This window comes from Dermacentor albipictus, chromosome 1, assembly GCF_038994185.2.
Source record: "Dermacentor albipictus isolate Rhodes 1998 colony chromosome 1, USDA_Dalb.pri_finalv2, whole genome shotgun sequence".
Lineage (NCBI taxonomy): Eukaryota > Metazoa > Arthropoda > Arachnida > Ixodida > Ixodidae > Dermacentor > Dermacentor albipictus.
In genome coordinates, this window is record NC_091821.1 from 448,154,705 (window position 1) to 448,174,014 (window position 19,310).

Sequence of the window (19,310 nt, forward strand, 5' to 3'; positions counted from 1 at the left end):
TACCCTGAGATTATTTCTAGTCTTGTCATAATTTCCCTTTCCAGTCGTTCAATAAAACTGCATCGCTTTTGAACAGTTTAAAATTTACCACTTTTGATCCATTCAAGCATAAATACTTGGATCAGTCTTGTGTGCTGCTTGTATAATTCTTGGCGAATAAAAGTGAACTAGCTTCTGAAACCACTCTGATATGTTCACATCTCGTTCGTCCCTGCCACATTTCTTTCCATTTTTAATTAAGAAAGATACAGAAGCATGGAAGGGCGCTTTGTTTGGCTTTCGCCTTTCTTCCATGCGCTATAGGTTGCATGTGCATGCCTTCGCGGCTTTAACGGTGTAAAAAAAAAAGCAGATTTAGAGATGCGCACGCATGTAAGCTGGGGCGAGATGTTAGTTTAAATTTTTAAAAAATGACCGCCAAGCACTCCTTACAGATTGTTAACCAGCGAAGCTGAAACGTGCGGCCCAGGTGTTTATCCCTGGGTTAATCTCGATGGCTCATTAAACGACGGCTTGGTAGGCTGCCGGATCATCGGTACGCACTTGCTGCATGGACGAGCTCGTTCCCGGTTCTGCTCGCGGAATTGCTGATCGAAAGCTGCCTGCTCCTAAGGAGCACGTATTACGCGTGGCATACCCATATCGGAGCCGGCGAGAAACTGCTGAGCGCGCTCGGCTGAGACAGAGAGCAACGACGTCACTACTGGCGCAGCTAATCCAACACCACCTAGATTGCACAAGGCTTTTTCACTCCGATCCATCACGCCATGTTACCTGGCCCGACTGCCATAGAATCTAATCGGAATGCTCCCAAGAAGGCAACAGTGATTTTGACGTCACCGCTTTGATGAGGCCCGCCTTGTCAATGGAAATGTCGTGCCAGGTAGCGTGCCGTCATGGATCGGAGTAAACAGGCCCAACACTAGCTATAGGTAGTGTTGGATAATAGCGCGCCTCTCTTTCTCTGTTTTTTCTTTGCGTGCATGCGCATGGGGTTGCACCGGAGGAGTTTTCGGCATATAGGCGACCGACATACGGACGGACGGACGAATCGGCTAGCCATATACAGCTTCGCTGTAATATAACGCTTTGCGTAGCTGTTCAGATGCCGCACCATGAAAGAAATTCAAACATTCGTGCCGAGGAGCACCAAACATGGGCTTCCTTTCCACTGCCCGGCGTGATGTCATACATTATTAACCTTTTTGATTTACAGAAATGCTCCATCCGACACAGCGATCGCGCCGTTTGCAATAGGCCGCCATCTTCTTGATATGCAGACTTTTATGGAAACTTCACTGGAGTTTACGTATACCTTAGGATAACTTCAAAAGGCTGAGTAAAGAACAAACATCAATCCCGTATGCTGGTCGTGAAAAATTTCTAGTGGCAGTAACGCCAACTATTTATGTTTATAATACCATACGATATGTATTCATCCGGATGTGGATGGGGTTTTACCATCATTATCATTATTTCTCTCTCCCAGACTCGACATTTAGAAGATATCACTATGTATTGCACAAAATAAATTATTAGCAAACATGCTTCTAACAACAGAAATATAAAACGACATATTCAATTGTTAAATCATTATGCAGAGTTTTTTCTCTCTATAACAGCATTAGCATTACAACCACCTGACTCAACCTATTAATGTGTGAAATTTCCACCCTAAATAATAAATGGTATATATTGGACTTATAACATTCGACGTATCAGTATGCTCTTTGTATACGGTACAAATTAAGTGCATTGCAGCACAAACGGTACCGTTACTGCATTATATGCATTCAGCCTAAATGCACCGAAAAGGTTAACATAATAGAATGAGCCGCACCTGTTGCAGCCCAGCACGTTTCGAGCACAAGTCACGTGTTTTCTGTCTTGGAAAGAGCATATATTTTGCTGTTGCAGCTTATTGTCCTACATGAAATTATTGAAACATACACTTTATGTATAACATAAATTCAGCCTGCGTTATTGTGAACTGTATCCTTCATCTTCATCGCAGGTAACCACACTCTTAAAATGCTACTTTCGGCATTTTATATACAAGATTGTTTGCACAAAGCTGGAAGCTTCAAGTGATGAACAAATGTAGAACAACGAATGTCGGTGGAGCCAAGGTTTCGAAAAGGAGGCTTAACTTCGTCAGTGTAGCAACCTTTTCGACGAAGACCAGACAAGTCATAGTGGTTGCTGTCCTGCCGAAGACCAGTCTCCTTGCCAAAACCTTGGATCCAGGAGCGTTCCTTGTTCTACCATTGTCCATCACTTCGGAATTTCTTGCATTTTTGGTCAATAATATCTCAAAACCTCTGAAGCTAACGTTGCAATACGTTTACGAGCACTGCCTCCGACGACGGCTAAAGCGGGTTCTCACCGCAATTTGTGCCAACCTAGGTTATGCGCGTAACAGTTTATTCGATGTCGTCGCGTAGAACGAAGCGCATACTGCACTTTGCAGTTGTTTGGAGACTGTTTTCGACGTCATCAGAAGTGTCTTGTCTTCCATGGGGCGATAACAGCGTCGAAGGGAATAAAGGCACTTTAAAATGCACGATGCATACGTGAATGTGTTTCACTTCAGCAACCCGCTGACTGAACTCTTTCTATAGAGGTTGTATTCGGGGCGCATAGCGTCAGAGGAGAGGTGCTAGCTCTTTTTGACGATTTTGAAGTGGCCGTTAAGAAAAGTGGTTTTATATTTGTCTCATACCGAGATCCGCAATGCTCTTATCGGGTCATTAGAGCGGCGGTGGATTCTTCACTTAATAAATTTCTATAGGCCGTGCTTGATAGCTTTTAGCTGAGCGTTCGCATAGCATAGCCAGATCCCATCGAACTTCTAGTTTCGGCACATTGCTAGTCTTAAAGCGTTAACGCTCGGTAAAATCTTCTTTATATTATACTGCTTAAGCCGCGAGCTCCAAACAAATTTAACGGAATAAATGGACAAAAGGTATTTGAAATTTGTGCAGCCGGTAGCTAGGAATATTAGGAATATTATCAATAATATGCCATACCCTTACCGGTGGGGGAGGAGGGGAGGCGGCGGAGAGGAGTGGTTGACAGGGACCCTTTATTGAAGGCTTTTCCGTTGAATCTTGCCACGCGCGGTATTTTAGCATGTTACTAAATCAACCAGTTTTGCACTTGGTCTCCATAGCGTACGTTGCAAGACCTGTAGCCGATAATCGGACCCGCAACTCTCGTACTGCGAAAGGACTCGAACCTGACAACCCTGGATCTCGAGACTCTCACTCAGTAGCGAAATAAGCCACCTGCAGTCCTTCAGCATCACTATGCGCTCCAAGAGGCGTTCATGCTCAAAATAGGCGCACATGGATTGGTCATGCCCCCTCAAACGTAGTCACGTCCAACAAAAAGATCACTCTTCTTTAGAAATCAGGTCTGTGGAGCAGTGTGAGACTGCGTCGCTCAGCTCCGATCCGGAAGTGCAAGTCCGTCTCGTCCGGATGGCTGAAGACGCCGCCGGGGCCCAAGGGCTCCTGGCTGCCGCCTAAAGGGGGAAGAAGACAGAAGAGGATCTCCCACCTCTTCCCCTTCCCTTGACCCCATCCCGGGCAAACAATAAAGTTGTTCTCTCTCTCTCTGTCTCTCAAAATAAGCGCAGCTCTTGTCATTTAACGAAAATCGAGTAAGATAATGGTAATAAACCAAACGTTAGATGGATGTAATTTAATTTTTTATTTACGCATTACTGCAGTCAGCAGTGCTGCCCAGGCAGGAGAGGATTACATGAGATGGGTTCGCAACACTTTTTCAAAAGACTCGTGTGATTTGCATTCAACAGCCCTTTCAGGTAGGTGATTCCACTCTTCGCTCGTAAGCGGAAGGAAGAAATTCTCAAGGGGTTCTGTGCGGGTAAACAGTGATTGTACTACTTTGCAGTGGCGTAGCCAGAAAATTTGTTCGGGGGGGGGGGGGGGGGGGGGGGCTACGCCACTGGCCCAAGATATATGTATCAGGGGCGTAGCCAAGGGGGGGGGGGGCTTATGGGGCTTCAGCCACCCCTGAAATTTTTTCGTGCTGTCCATGCATCGCCGACCAAAGCGACCCCCGGCACCGGAAATCACTCTGGATTTTGTCTAGAATGTCTTCTTGACGCTCGAAAAGACATTTAACCGCGAAGATTGCAAACTTGGGCTGGATTTCGTGGCAACGCCCATACACCGGGAGTCACATAACGCCAAGGAGTCCCATCCGAGCACAAAGTTTCAAGGGTGCTTTGATGGTGAGCGGGCTCGCCGCGGCCTTTCACTGAGACCACGGAATCTATGGAGCGCATGGATATCAATTGCGAAACTTTATTGGTGTAAATCTCATAAGCTCTTGATGTGAAAGGTGCATTGACATTTCCAAAGTTGTGCTTTAGATTTTCAATTGCGGAACTTTGTGGGTTTAATGTTGTTATAAACATTTGACGCCAAAGGTCTATTGACTTTTCTAAAGTCTTACATCGGAACATACAACGAGACAAGCTAAATCAACACACTATCAGACGAGTTGACAAACCAGGCAGCGAGGTCTAATGAGACGAGGCGTTGGGATGGTTCATTTGTGCCGTCATGTCACATAAAAAAATATCAACATTTTCTTTAACCTACGCCAGAACATCTATGTCAAGACACTAAAGCCAGCCAAAGTAACTACGTTCTTATTTATTTTTTCTACTTTGGCTTTTATTCGCGAGGACACACTGAGCGTCTTCAATTTTTTTTTTGTTCTCGCTACCCTACCCGCGGGCTGCCAGAGCAGCCACAGCGCGTACGTTTTTCTCGTATGGCCCCGACCGCCATAAGGTGCACTTCGGTGCGCGTTCGGTTTGCTCTGGCCGAGTGGATTTTCACCTGACAGTGTTTTGGACGCTTTCTGGCTAGCAGACGAGAAAAAAAAACAATGGTCGCTCGCCGCCATCACTGTGGGGACTCGAAGGATTGCACCGCATTCCTTGAGCGGAACCTTTCCGGAAAGTCTTGTTTCGCCGCTGTAGGATACTGAGCAGTATGCGTATGGTTCTCAGTGGACCAAGCGTCTCACGTTTTCTTCGGTATTCCTTCCGTAGCCCCATTAGGTGCCCGAAGTAGTCATTCGATTCTGGCCAACATACTTTCCTATGCGTTTTTTTTTTTCATTTCGGTGCCTCCGCTTCACAGAAAAAAAAAATACATTGTTGCGGCGCAGCGAATTGTCGCATGGTGAAAGTTCGATTTGGATACTTCTTTTGCGGAAAGTAATGGGCGACGGGACGCTTCAGTTGCCGGATACGTTTATTATATTATTGCGAAAGCAATTATATGGACACTGCAGGCGCATTCCTGCCATCGGCGTCGCCCTCATGTTTCGTATAAAGTCCAAGGGTGATAACATCGTGACCACGCGCTGCATGCTGTATGTGCGAGTGAAAGCGTAGGAGGGGAGGTGGAATGGGTGAGCCGACGATGGTGGCTCAGTCTTGTGTGCGCAAAGGAGAAAAGCGGGGAGCAAGCACGCCGCCTTCCGTCGCGCGCAATACATCGGGTGGAGTGGATGGAATGGGGGCGGAATCTAGGATTCTGTGAATCTATGATTGTGCAACATGTTTATTTGCCTTGTTTGACGCATTATATACAGTTAGTTCTTCTTACATACATAGACTCATTGGAGACTTATACGCATACTTAAATATCTTGTTGCGAGGTTTTGTGTATACATGCAGTGAACTTTGTTTCCAGTGACATTTATTCGTTCTTTATCAAGCCGTATTTTCGCATTTGTGTATCCCATTGTATCTTTGCATTTCTAGTGTACGAGGGCGAGTCAAATGAAAGTGAGCCTACCCTAACCGCGCAAAAATGGTTCGGTTCATTATCTGCGAGGCATGCGCGTAGGAGAACGGCATGTCTCATTTACAAAAGTGACACGCACGTGTGAAGATAAATGTTCTTTATAGCTCTCATACACTGGGTTGAATATGGTTGCGTCACATAATGGACACTTCAAAAGTTGAACAGCTCGGTGTCGCGAAGTTTTTGACAGCAAGGTGTTTCCAAAACAGAAATTAATCACCATATGACTGCCGTGTACGTTGAACACTTCATTTCATTGACCACTGTGAAGCGTTGGAGCAAACGGTTCAAAGGACGTTGCAAAGACATTCCAAGACGGGGCCAGAACCATCGTATAATATTTTATGAAAAAATACATATTTTACTTGTATTTACAGTGCGTAGCTTTCAAGAATTCGCTTGCAGCATCTTTGGCAATGACAATGTAGTTATTATTCATGTGTTTGATCCCTCAATAAATTGTTTAAGAGGAAGCTTTAGCTCGGGCCCAATCCGACGCGGCCTATTCAAATACTTGTAAAACGCAGAAACGCTTTTCTGAGATAATACTGCTAATCGCTTTTATTGAAATTGGTTGCATTGGAGAGAGAAAGTTAAATCCTAGTGTCTGTTGGAAACAGAACTTCGATTTAGGGCCTGAATTTTGTTTAAAATATTTTGAAAAATTCGAAAGTTTGACAAAATAGAAGCACGACGTTTACAAACTAATAGCTATGCATGAATAACAGATATTGTGGTTCTGTAAACGGCATTTATTATAACAGTCAAAGCGGACAAGTTTGCTGCATCAATTTGTATCTTACGTGAATTGGTTACGTTGTGTACAACGGTTCTGCAAAAGCCGTATTTCCACAATACTAAATTTTTTTCAGATTCATGTGTAGCATATCTATTTTGTCCGCTGTAGATGTACTATTAGATGCGATTTACAGAGTTGTGATATCATTTTTCATCGTTGCGTCACGGAGTTTTAAACTTGATAGTTTGGTTTCCTGAAAATTTTCAATTTTGGCCAATTTTTAATAAACAATTGACCACCTAAATGAAATATTCGAAACCAGTAGTCACTAGAATTAAACTTTTTCTTTTAAAGGCAACAAACCTCCTCAAATTTGGTGAAGTAGTTGCAGGGAAAAACGAATTCCCCTTCTACATGTACTTATAGGAGCACCCGAGCTAACGCACCCTCTTAAGGAGGAGGCTGAGCTGCAACGTCCACTCCACCCGATGTATTGCGCGCGACGGAAGGCGGCGTGCTTGCTCCCCGCTTTTTTCCTTTGCGCACACAAGACTGAGCCACCATCGTCGGCTCACCCATTCCACCTCCCCTCCTACGCTTTCACTCGCACATACAGCATGCAGCGCGTGGTCACGATGTTATCACCCTTGGACTTTATACGAAACATGAGGGCGACGGCGATGGCAGGAATGCGCCTGCAGTGTCCATATAATTGCTTTCGCAATAATATAATAAACGTATCCGGCAACTGAAGCGTCCCGTCGCCCATTACTTTCCGCAAAAGAAGTATCCAAATCGAACTTTCACCATGCGACAATTCGCTGCGCCGCAACAATGTATTTTTTTTTCTGTGAAGAGGAGGCACCGAAATGAAAAAAAAAACGCATAGGAAAGTATGTTGGCCAGAATCGAATGACTACTTCGGACACCTAATGGGGCTACGGAAGGAATACCGAAGAAAACGTGAGACGCTTGGTCCACTGAGAACCATACGCATACTGCTCAGTATCCTACAGCGGCGAAAGAAGACTTTCCGGAAAGATTCCGCTCAAGGAATGCGGTGCAATCCTTCGAGTCCCCACAGTGATGGCGGCGAGCGACCATTGTTTTTTTTTTCTCGTCTGCTAGCCAGAAAGCGTCCAAAACACTGTCAGGTGAAAATCCACTCTGCCAGAGCAAACCGAACGCGCACCGAAGTGCACCTTATGGTGGTCGGGGCCATACGAGAAAAACGTACGCGCTGTGGCTGCTCTGGCAGCCCGCGGGTAGGGTAGCGAGAACAAAAAAAAAATTGAAGACGCTCAGTGTGTCCTCGCGAATAAAAGCCAAAGTAGAAAAAATAAATAAGAACGTAGTTACTTTGGCTGGCTTTAGTGTCTTGACATAGATGTTCTGGCGTAGGTTAAAGAAAATGTTGATATTTTTTTATGTGACATGACGGCACAAATGAACCATCCCAACGCCTCGTCTCATTAGACCTCGCTGCCTGCTTTGTCAACTCGTCTGATAGTGTGTTGATTTAGCTTGTCTCGTTGTATGTTCCGATGTAAGACTTTAGAAAAGTCAATAGACCTTTGGCGTCAAATGTTTATAACAACATTAAACCCACAAAGTTCCGCAATTGAAAATCTAAAGCACAACTTTGGAAATGTCAATGCACCTTTCACATCAAGAGCTTATGAGATTTACACCAATAAAGTTTCGCAATTGATATCCATGCGCTCCATAGATTCCGTGGTCTCAGTGAAAGGCCGCGGCGAGCCCGCTCTGAAACTTTGTGCTCGGATGGGACTCCTTGGCGTTATGTGACTCCCGGTGTGTGGGCGTTGCCACGAAATCCAGCCCAAGTTTGCAATCTTCGCGGTTAAATGTCTTTTCGAGCGTCAAGAAGACATTCTAGACAAAATCCAGAGTGATTTCCGGTGCTGGGGGTCGCTTTGGTCGGCGGTGCATGGACAGCACGAAAAAATTTCGGGAGGGGGGGGGGGGGGGCTGAAGCCCCATAAGCCCCCCCCCCCCCCCCGCTGGCTACGCCCCTGCTACTTTGGGATGAAAAATACGCAACGACCTGTGTGGAGCATCCGAAATATATGTGGCGTTAGCCAAAGCTTTTTGGCTACGGAACATGAAGTGAAAAAAAATTTTGAGCCTTACGATTTTACGGACGCACGTGAAGCGGACCCAGTCCGAGTTTGCTTAACATACCAGAAGCATATAATAATTTTCCGTAACCTGAGAAAATAAACTTTGCAGCCAGGAGCTGAATACGCTCCACTTCGGCAATTTTTTCATTTAACTGTGGGTCTCATACAATGCAAGCGCAGTCTAGGATTGGGAACACGATGGAGCAGTATGCTTGCAGCCACACAGTTGAAGGCGACGTCATTTCTTTTTCTAAGTAGAAGGCAAATCTTTTTAATGCTTTGTTGCCTATGTTATCAATATCGCATAAACATTTCATACTTACCTTTTCTATTGTGACCCGCATAGGCGTTTTACTTTTGTTTCCTTTAGTAACATAACAGCAGGCTCGACTGCTAATCTATAACGAAAAATTGCCAGCGATCTTGCGAACGTAATCAGCGTGTTTCCGTCTTCGTGGCATCCTTATGGCCGCTTGCCGTCTCATCTTACCTGTTAGATCACGGCTGTGTAGTAAGCCAACAAGTGGCACTAAACGTCCATATCATCTGTCTCGTATTCGCTTATTTTAAAGGAACAATTCTTCCAAGCTCCAATTATTTACAGTTTATTACGTTCACCTAATTGAAAATCCTATCCGTGGTAGCCGAGCACGGGACCGTGGCCCATGTATCCTGGCATATGTCCCGTGAAGCCGGGTGCTTGGCCCATGTACCTCATACCAGAGGCGCCGTAGCACGGGTGGTATCCGCAGTTTCCTCCGTAGTCTCCGTAATGGTCGTAGTAGTCTCCGTAGTCTCCGTACGCTCCGTACCCCCCGTGTAGGCCATGCATGAGTCCGTGGTACATGTATCCGTCCGTCGCCGGGCTAGTGAACAGGTATAGAACGGCTAGAAAGAGCTGAAACGACACCGCCAAGCCAGGATTGTCTGAAATTTCTAGGCTACAGTAGCGGCTGTTGTCCTGCGAACGCCCGGTATATTGCTGTTGTCGTGTAACTAAGTCAGCACAAAGACACATAAAGAATGTGGATAAGGTTTGCTTCAAAGTATAAGAAGCCTGGCAAAAATTCTGCACACATGCGTCTAGGACAAAAACCATACATTTAACAACACAGGAACTACAAGGTGAGGTTCATGGGTTGTACATTTTTGTAGCTTGATAAGCAAAGATACGCAAATATTTCGTTTTTAATAACTATTGACAATGAAACGAATGCTACATTACGTCATTTAAAATTTTTGTTCTTACACTATACAAAAAAAGAACAAGACATCAGTGCTCCAATGAAATGAAAGTTCGCTCGACGTGTTGAAATGTAAATGAAGAGAGAATGAAATTTCGCATAAAGAGTGCTTCATGCAAAGTGCTATAAAGATTAACTGCTAGGAACCGCGGGTACATAGACTGAAGCAGAAGCGAGCTGCAAAAAAAGTGCTTGTCAGGTGCAATGTTACACATATTTTGATATTTGGGTACCGTCATTAGGTCAAACGACAGATATTACGAAATTTGATGCAGTAGGTTTTGTAGTAAACATGACTTATTTTTCGATAAATGACAGCTATATATATATATATATATATATATATATATATATATATATATATAGCGTTTTTTAGCTGCACCATATATTAAAAAACGCCTGTGGCAAATTGCACACTTCTTATTCTTCAGCTAAATTACTCAATGAGGCGGCCCGTTACTTCTACGATAAACCAACATGCTTAATTGAATAGCTCACATAATTACTCTAATTCCCTCTTTGAGTAATTGCTTTGCGGTACATATTTCAATCTACGAATTGTTGCTAGTGAGCTTGCAAATCATAACGACTTGGAACGAATTCTGGGAGTGGAATCGGTTTCGAGACATGCGCTGTCAAACTTGCGGTAAAAATGCAATGTTGTTCCGCTGACTTTTTGAAAGGAAACCCTGTTTTATTCATTGAAGCCGAAAAGTAACTGCAATGCATTTCGTGGGACACATTGAAAGTTGATATCTCAGAACTAGTGTAGCCCTGAGAATTCGTTACAAATGGATGTGCCTTGCGAACTGAGCGGCTACAATTGGTAGATTGAAGTATTTGCCGTAAAGTAACGATTTAAAAGAAAGTTGGTGCAAATCTGGCATGCACAGTCAGGACTCGGAAGTGCTTTAGGAAGCTCGCGGTAATTCATACCCAACTCGTACCCAATGGTATGGTTTGCCTCCAAACTTTTGACTGAGTGGCATAAGTATCTCCCTTGCGCCCTCCCCCCCCCCCCTTTCCCCTTCTCGGTAAACGTGCCTATGGCTGTCTCATCCAATCGTCTTGGTCCAGCATGACGAGAAATCTATTTCGCCTTCCAAACGAAGGCATTGAAGAAGTGCGGGTTCCGTAATTTCGCCACAACCGCAAAAGTTGCCAGTCAGCTTCCGTCGCAAGGTCCTGGTCATGTTGGAGCCGCGGCTGTATAGACCGTAAGAGGGCAAGCGATGGTTTGCACGATTACAGAAGGCATCGGCTTTTTGAAGCCGTATGAGCTTCCAATGCCCAGTGTGACGTATCTTCGCGGCCCATTAAGATGTAGCTTTAACTTTTGACCACTCCAACTTCCCTACTCAAATGCACGTTAAATACAGAGGTATCTGATGCGTTTTAAACGGACAGTTAGCAGCGTACTGTCCCCAGGACTAGCTTTCTTTATCAATAGCTTTCTTTTATCAAGTTGGCGAAAATTGTGACACATGAGCACAAAGGCTAACGCTAAGGTAATCAATCCGAGAACAGGGACCTAATTCACGAAGCTTCTCATTCGTAAGTGATTTTTGTCATTGGCAAGCGGCTTTTGTAATGTCCAGTATCAGCATTGACTAGCGTAAAAGATTTTTTGGGACAGGGGCCCAGAATTTCTTTACTCACTCTGGGGATGCTTTGCGTATATTTTGGGGGATGCAGCATTAAAGGCGACAAATGTGATGCATCGCAGGGATGCTAAGATACACTGGTATTTTGTAAGGTTAGCTTTCACAAAAGTTACTTAGCTGACACATCACATGGATTTGGAGTGTTACCCGCCGTGGTTGTTCAGTGGCTATGGTGTTAGGCTGCTGAGCACGAGGTCGCGGGATCGAATCCCGGCCACGGCGGCCGCATTTCGGTGGGGGCGAAATGCGAGAACACCCGTGTACTTAGATTTAGGTGCACGTTAAAGAACCCCAGGTGGTCAAAATTTCCGGAGTCCCCCACTACGGCGTGCCTCATAATCAGAAAGTGGTTTTGGCACGTAAAACCCCATATATTATTATTATTATTATTTGGAGTGTTGTGTAACACTACAATATTACGCAGTCTTCAAAAACTCTCCTATATCGGTAGCACGTCACTGCACTGCGATGTCAAAAATCAAATCACGAGATTTTACGCACAATAGCAATACACTGGCTATGCGAGACACCACAGGTGGGTAAGGAGGGCTCCGGGCGGGGCTTTTTTAATGCGTACCTATAGTGCAACTACATGAATGTTCTTGCACTTCGCTCTCATCGTAATGTGGCCAGTGCGGCTAGGGATCGAACTCACGACTTCATGCTTCCGCAGCGAGAGATCTATGGAGTTAGAGTTCTTTTCTGGAAGATCTTGCGTTTTTGTTATCCTCTGTATATTTTTCCAGGCCTAACGGACTATTTTCTGATCGCTAGTCAATGGAAATTTGCGTAACTTTTTGAATGCCACATAACGGAGCGATTGAAATGGAGACACCTTGCAATGTCCTTGATCTCGTAGAGCGTAGTGAGACAAAGGGAACCCAAGTACCTGATGTTGTTTTCTCGCACTCCGTCTATTGTATCATGTAGTTCTTCAGACTTTTGGAAGGTCATGTACTGCAGTGCAAAGAATGCTAATTTTACCTCGGACGTCGCCAAACATGAACTACTTGCGTAAACGTGTTGTGCAAGTGTGAAAAATCAGTTATTTTAAAGAAATTCGACAAGGTTTTTTGAATAGAACAATAGCATCGTTTTTGTGTTCCAACAGTTTACATCATGCGTTACTAAGCGAAATTGAGAGATATTTAGTTCCTAAATCTTTTGAACGAGCTTTGTGGAGGGAACCATCTTCCAAACCTTCTATTGATCGGATAAAATGCCTGTATCGGGTGACTGTTGAAAACGTTTGGTTAGCATGACAAACCTGTAGGCGAACTGCTGTTCAAGAACTTGAAGCTAATTGTGGTACAGGCAAATTACGAATGGCAATGCAGATTGTCAATACGTTCATTAACCGCAGATGTATCAACTATTACTGAGAAAATAAATAGATAAACATAGTTGCATAAGTTTGGAAGTGGCTTATTAAGAACTCTCGAAAACATTTTGACAAAGTCTTCGTTAAGGTGAGTTGCAGAATCACTCTTAGGAACAGTTGGCCCGAGGAGTCGTCTAATAATATTAACCTATCAGAAAGAGGCGTAAATACTTGGAAAAGAATTGTAATGCTATGTTTAAGAATAATGGGAAAGTAGCTGTAATAAAACATTGTTTCGCACATTTAACACACAAGCGTAGTCCTTTTAAGCCGCCTGGTATGCCGTGAAACACTTGAAACAATCGCCTCTAAAATGTTGACAAAAATCCCGAGTGGCTGCTGTGTATACATAAAAACAAATTAATGGTATGGACACTTGTCAGGCAGGACTGTCGCTGACGGGAAACAAGCAACATACGTTCAAGCGTTATCAGGCGGCAGGCAAGCAGCTGTCCTGTGCACCTTGGCTACAAACTTTGACCTTACTGAAGAGTACGGGTGGCAAGATCTTGAGAAGGCGCGCGCGTACAGCGCTGCTGTCTGCGCCTTGCTTCAGCCCAATGTTTCTCAGTTTCGCTTATTGAGTTAACTAGCTGCGAAGGGCCTGTTTTCCTACACTCACTCCCAGAAGTTGAACTGCCTCAGACCCCGTCGAGGTGCACCTTTCACAGGTGCAACGCCGTTCCGAAGCCCCCTGAAACACCTGAAGTAGTGACAGGCATTCATTGCCGTCTTTCACCTTCATTCTGCGTATATTTTTTGTTAACTTGGTTCACTCACTTATTAAGAATGAAACAAACAAGCGCAGATTTTCTCTGTTGCATACATACAGTACAGCCACCACGTTTACCACTATGATGTGCCTTATATAGTTATGATTTCAAGCTTACTTAGTGCCGACTGTAAAGAATTTGTTGAACGGCGTCGAACAATTTTGGCAACATACATGCCAATGGAGCACTATATATGTATATAAGCTCAGTCCAAGCTTAGTGACCGCCGTATTTTGTTCAAACCAGCTCAGTTGTTGTTTGTGATCTCATTTCGGTGTTTTACTATTATTTGAGTAAGAAGGACGGCCCGAGCTAAAGGTTCCTTTTATTATTGAAGTCTGAAACAAATTTCCCAGAACGAACAAAACGTAACTTTCTTTTCGTTATTCTTTGAGTGAAAGCGGCTAAGTTAACTACGTTACAGCTATTTGCAACCATTTGCGGGTGCACATTTCAAGTGATTAAGAACGTCAGTGGCCAAGTGCAGGCGGATCTCACCGTTGTCCTCATGCTGCTCCTCCGCTGGCTAGAACGTGAAGGCTGTTATGCGACAGTGCTCGTTCGGCGATGCAGGAAGCGATCGGCAGGGACGTCCATGGCGGTGCGGACAGCGTGACCGGCGAATATATGGCGGTTTTCTGTCGCGAGCCACGCCTGCCCCCTGCCGATTCCTTTGACACGGCTGCAACACTCTTCCCGGAAAACGGGACACGGAGACGCAAGTTTTGCGGCAAAAGAAGCCTTTCGCGAGAATAGCATTTACGCACGTTAGGCGCTGTCTAACTGCTCACAGCGCCTTTCACACTGTAAGACCCTTTTATGTGGTTCAAAGACCCTAAAGGCAGATGAGATGTTACGTAGACAAAGCAGCAGCGGGTGAAGGCGGAGAGAGGAGCCTTGCCTGGCGACGTCCGCCGTCTTCGCTTCAATGATACATAAGAAAAGCGCTCGCCCAAAGTGTCGCAACTTTACTCACGCAAGCTGAAGTTGATTCCGCCGCACTGTCTCATACGGGATGTTTTCTAGTTGCTGGGCACGGCACGAAAAGTGTAAACGTTCTTGCGGATCGGTTAACAACATCGGTGCTGATACGTTGAGCCATATATCCCACTCTGTAACAACTTTCTTTGCCAGATATATGCCAATCTGAGCAACTCACACATCAAAAGCAGCGAAGCTGTATTCAGTGAGTTCTCACGCTCCTCGGAAGTGCTAAGCGTCTCCTGGTTAACGGTTCTTATAAAGATTCTTTGCCGACGCCTTGGCCATACGGCGGCTGTGGGGTTGCCAGGCAGGCCGCGTTGCTGTACCTCGTCGCTTAGCTTTCCCCGCCGCAGCCGTACGAACTATTAGCTGGCCTTCAACGTGGAGACAGCAAAATGTGCCTTGTAAAATTGCAATTTTGGATTACTCGCTATAAAAACCGCGAAACGAAGTTGTATATTTCAGTGAGGTATACGAAACGTAACTTGCACTTTATAATGAGTAATAATTCCGTTTTAAAGGCAGCCCTTAGTGAGGGCCCCCATGTAGGCTGCGTTTCAGAATCCAACTCTTACCTCGCTAAATCAAACACAGCTTCGACTCATTTAGCTTCCAACACACGCCGGGTTTGAACTTTTTTTTATATAGCGACATGTTTGAACGCCGAGCAAGTTCAGTTTGTGCTCCCTATAGGCCACGGACTCACTGTGTCAGTTTTCCAACAAGACGCTAACATAGGTGTGTGTGCCTCTATTTATTTGAGATGAGATTCCATTTTCGTAGAAGTCCTAAAGGTGGGTGTCGTGCACAACTATGCACGGACGCTGTCCGATGCGACCTAAGAATATACTTACCGCAGCTCGTCGAATTTCGCCACTCGGCGTATGGATTTCATATCAATGCATTCACCTTTGCAAATAACTAATGTGCAAGTTCGCCGGGATTTCGCATTCTGCTTGGGGACCTTTGGTGCTTAAGTTCGTTTTCATGGTTACTGCAACAAGAAAACCGCACTGTTTACGTTGCGGTTCTTCGAAAACATCGAACCAAGAATAAGCGATGCTAATTAATGATTGGGCCTGCGTTGAGATGATTCCATGTGCTTGCAGAAGCACGTAAACGCAATTTTGAAGCGAAATCGCCAGCGAAACTTGAGCGATATCAGGACTTTGACGTACGGAGGGGGTGGCATGGCCAGAATACATGGAGCGAATTTTCACGACGAAGTTCGGGCGGCAGAAAATCTGCCGCTCCGCGACGCCGTATGTTCGTCGGGCTGCGCTACATGGAGCGAAGACACGGCGGCCGCCGCCGGTGAGTGGCTGCGTTGTTATCGGTGTGGCTAGGCAGTTTGATTCGCGCTAAGCCACTACTTCGAATATCGACGAGGCAAATGCGCTGTAGTGAAACACATGACAGAAAAAAAAGAATTTCAACGACAACTATTATCGCTTTTGAATTGCGGAACACTCTAAAAACGCGTAAAAGTTTTTTAGAAATGATTTCTAGTGTTTTTTATGTGTTTGAGAGATTCATGTGCCGATGTAGTTTAAAGAAAGCGGCGATGCTATGCGTTGTGGCAACACTTGGCGGGTAAACAACTTTCGGCACCCCCAACTCCGCGGCTTTGTTCTGCGGCTCAACGCGCGTGTGGCCGAAGCAAGCAGACCCGAATGTAGCGCACGTGAGCTTGTCTGACCATGGCTGTTATTAACTTATTAACCGCTTCGGATGCCATGAGTACGAAAAGCAGGAGACCGGCGTGAACGATAGAGTGGGATCGCGATACACGGACAAGCGGGGAAGCCTAGCCGGAAGTCGGGCGGATAGTGAGACCTGATTGGCTCGCTTTGGGGCGCCACTCGTTTGCCGCTTCCGGTATCGTCGCCGCCCGACGAACTTTTCTGCGCCAGCTGGATCGGCGGCGAACGACGTTTTCTCCGCCGCCGCGCGTCGCGCGTACGCCGCCGGGCGTCGAACGCCGACCATTCGTCGCATATTCGCTCCATGTATTCTGGCCTTTATAATCGAGCAGGCAGGCGATAGTCGCTGAATACCGTAGGTGGAAAATAGAATACGTTTACTGCGCTTTTTTAGGCAGTGGTCTCTCGCCGTTCTTTACACGGCAAATTAGCGTACACAGGGGCACATTTCAAGTGATTAAAAACGTCAGCGGCCCACTAGAGGGCCACGGTATAAAATATAAAGCTTACATATACATTGCTTACGATAAGCTGTCGTGCTTTAAAAAATATATATTTTCGTGGCGTAATCAGAAATGCTGGAAATAATGGGAAAGAGATAGAAATATTAAGAGAAAAACCAAAGAATGGCAAGGACGTCAACTAGGTTAACCAGACGCACGTCTGGTTGGCTACCCTGCAATATAGAGAGGGGATAAAGGATTGAAAAAAGGAAAAAGATCAGAAGGGAGAGGTAGCTCACGTGCACAGTAATTGAGGCAGGGTGTCTATAAGCGTCTTCTCAGGTCCGATGATTTTAGCAACGTCGTTAAAGCACGCCTAGCTTTCTAGGCCGATGATGGGTAAGGCCACGCATCCAAGATCGTTGGCTCTCTAAATTCTCGGCCGTCCATTTGGCTGAGCGCATTCCGAAGCCACTGACGTTGAACGCCGAAGCGGGTACAATGGCAGAAGGGGTGCTTGATGTTCTCATCACAGCAGCATTGGTCGAATATCGCGTAGTCAGCCATTCCAACGAGAAAGGAGTATACGTTTAATTATGAAGGCTACGTACAGTCGTAGCAATTAACGCCTGCTAGATAGCACAAGGCCGGTGCACTTCAATCCGTGACGTCATGCTTCTTTGCCCACCTGCCGTATAATATAATGGGGACGCTCGCGAGTAAGCCCAACACCACCTAGATAGCTCAAGGCCTGTTCACTACACTCCATGACGTCATGCTACTTGGCCCGAAATTTCCATTTCCAAGGCTGGCGTGACAAAAGCGGCGACGTCAAAGTCACTGTTGCTGACTCGGGAGCATCCCCATTAGATTCTATGGCAGTCGGGCCAGGTAGCATGACGTCATGCATAGGAGTGCACTGGCCTTGTGCTATCTAGGTGTTGTTGGTAAGCCGCGGTGGTTTCGACGTCACCGCTTTCGTCACGCAGGGCTCAATTGGCAATGGAAATTTCGGTGCAAGTAGCATGACGTCATAAAGCACAGGGCACAGGCCTGCTATCTATAGGTATTGGTCGTAGGTGGCACAACGCTGTGGCATCACACCGGGAGAGCGTTGATGGCAATCGCAGCTGCAGCGCCGGACAAACTGCGTGAGCAAACGAAGGTAGCAATTCTCCAGAGTCTTCCGAAGAGCCAGCGCGAAGTCACGAGTAATTTGATGATCGTAGAGTGCCCCCTATTGATTTGTACGAGAGAAGCTAAGAGTCGGAAAGGATTTGGCTGAGTTGAGGGATAACTATAGTTATCCCTCCACTCAAGTTATCCCTCAACTCAAGTTGAGGGATCATTATAATGTCGTTGTGCACTTCCCGGTGCGTGCAAGTATTTGGCTCCGGATTCACCATAGCATTCTCACGTGTTTAGTATATGCGCTATTCACAATATTCAAAAAATTGTTGTAGGGCTTCGCTCTTTGAGACTTGGGTAGTTCACGTTTGCGCGTGTTTAAACCGAGAAGGTGCAGGAGTATTGAGGGCTATGGTGCGCCGACCAGTAGGCGATGTCAGCGAAGAGGACAAGCTCATAGATCAACGCTTCAGAACCGAAGGTGCCCGGCTTGCTGTCGCCTAATGTGACCCGGCGATGGCCGCCTTCCAGTTGCTGGGCGAAAAGTTCGTCCTTATATGAGTACCCCGTGTCATTGAATGAGGCCGCGAAGAGGCAAGCATTAAAACACTTTCCTAACACGACAGGACACTTTTACTTGCTCTCTCTCTCTCTTTGTCTTGAGATGGCTTCATTCACGCCTACTCGCGCAGCCGTCCTGCAGTAGAAGGACGTTCCATAGCTTTGAAAACATGTAGTCCACGCGCGAAGAACGTGACCGCGCGAACATGAGGCACCCCTCCCATAAAGCAGGCGCAGTATTCACTCCATTTTACTATTTGATGTAATTTGTCTAGTCAGCGCGTGCGCGCAAATCTCTTCCTCGAAATTCATCCTTCAGTTTGTCCACCACACGCGTCTTCGCGCAAGCTTTCCTTTGATTCTTTCCCACTTTCTTTCTCTCTCTCTGTTTTCTTCTTTCACTGGCGATTCAAGTCCGCGTCTGTCCTCTCTGAGCCAAGCCGCATGCCTTTTATACACCGCACCTCATGAAGGAGGGCTGGCAGAATGAAGCGAATAAAGGGGCTGCTGAGACAGCTGTGAGCTCGTGATGCACACGGCGCTTCTTTTCAGCTGCAAAGCACAGAAGCGCATGCGCAGGGGACGGGCTTTCACAAACGAAACGCTCGGCCAACTCGTCTGCATTTAGCCTTGGCTGATATTTTCTGCCTGCCTCAGCCCCTCCCCGTCGTTTACGACACACCTTTTTCTG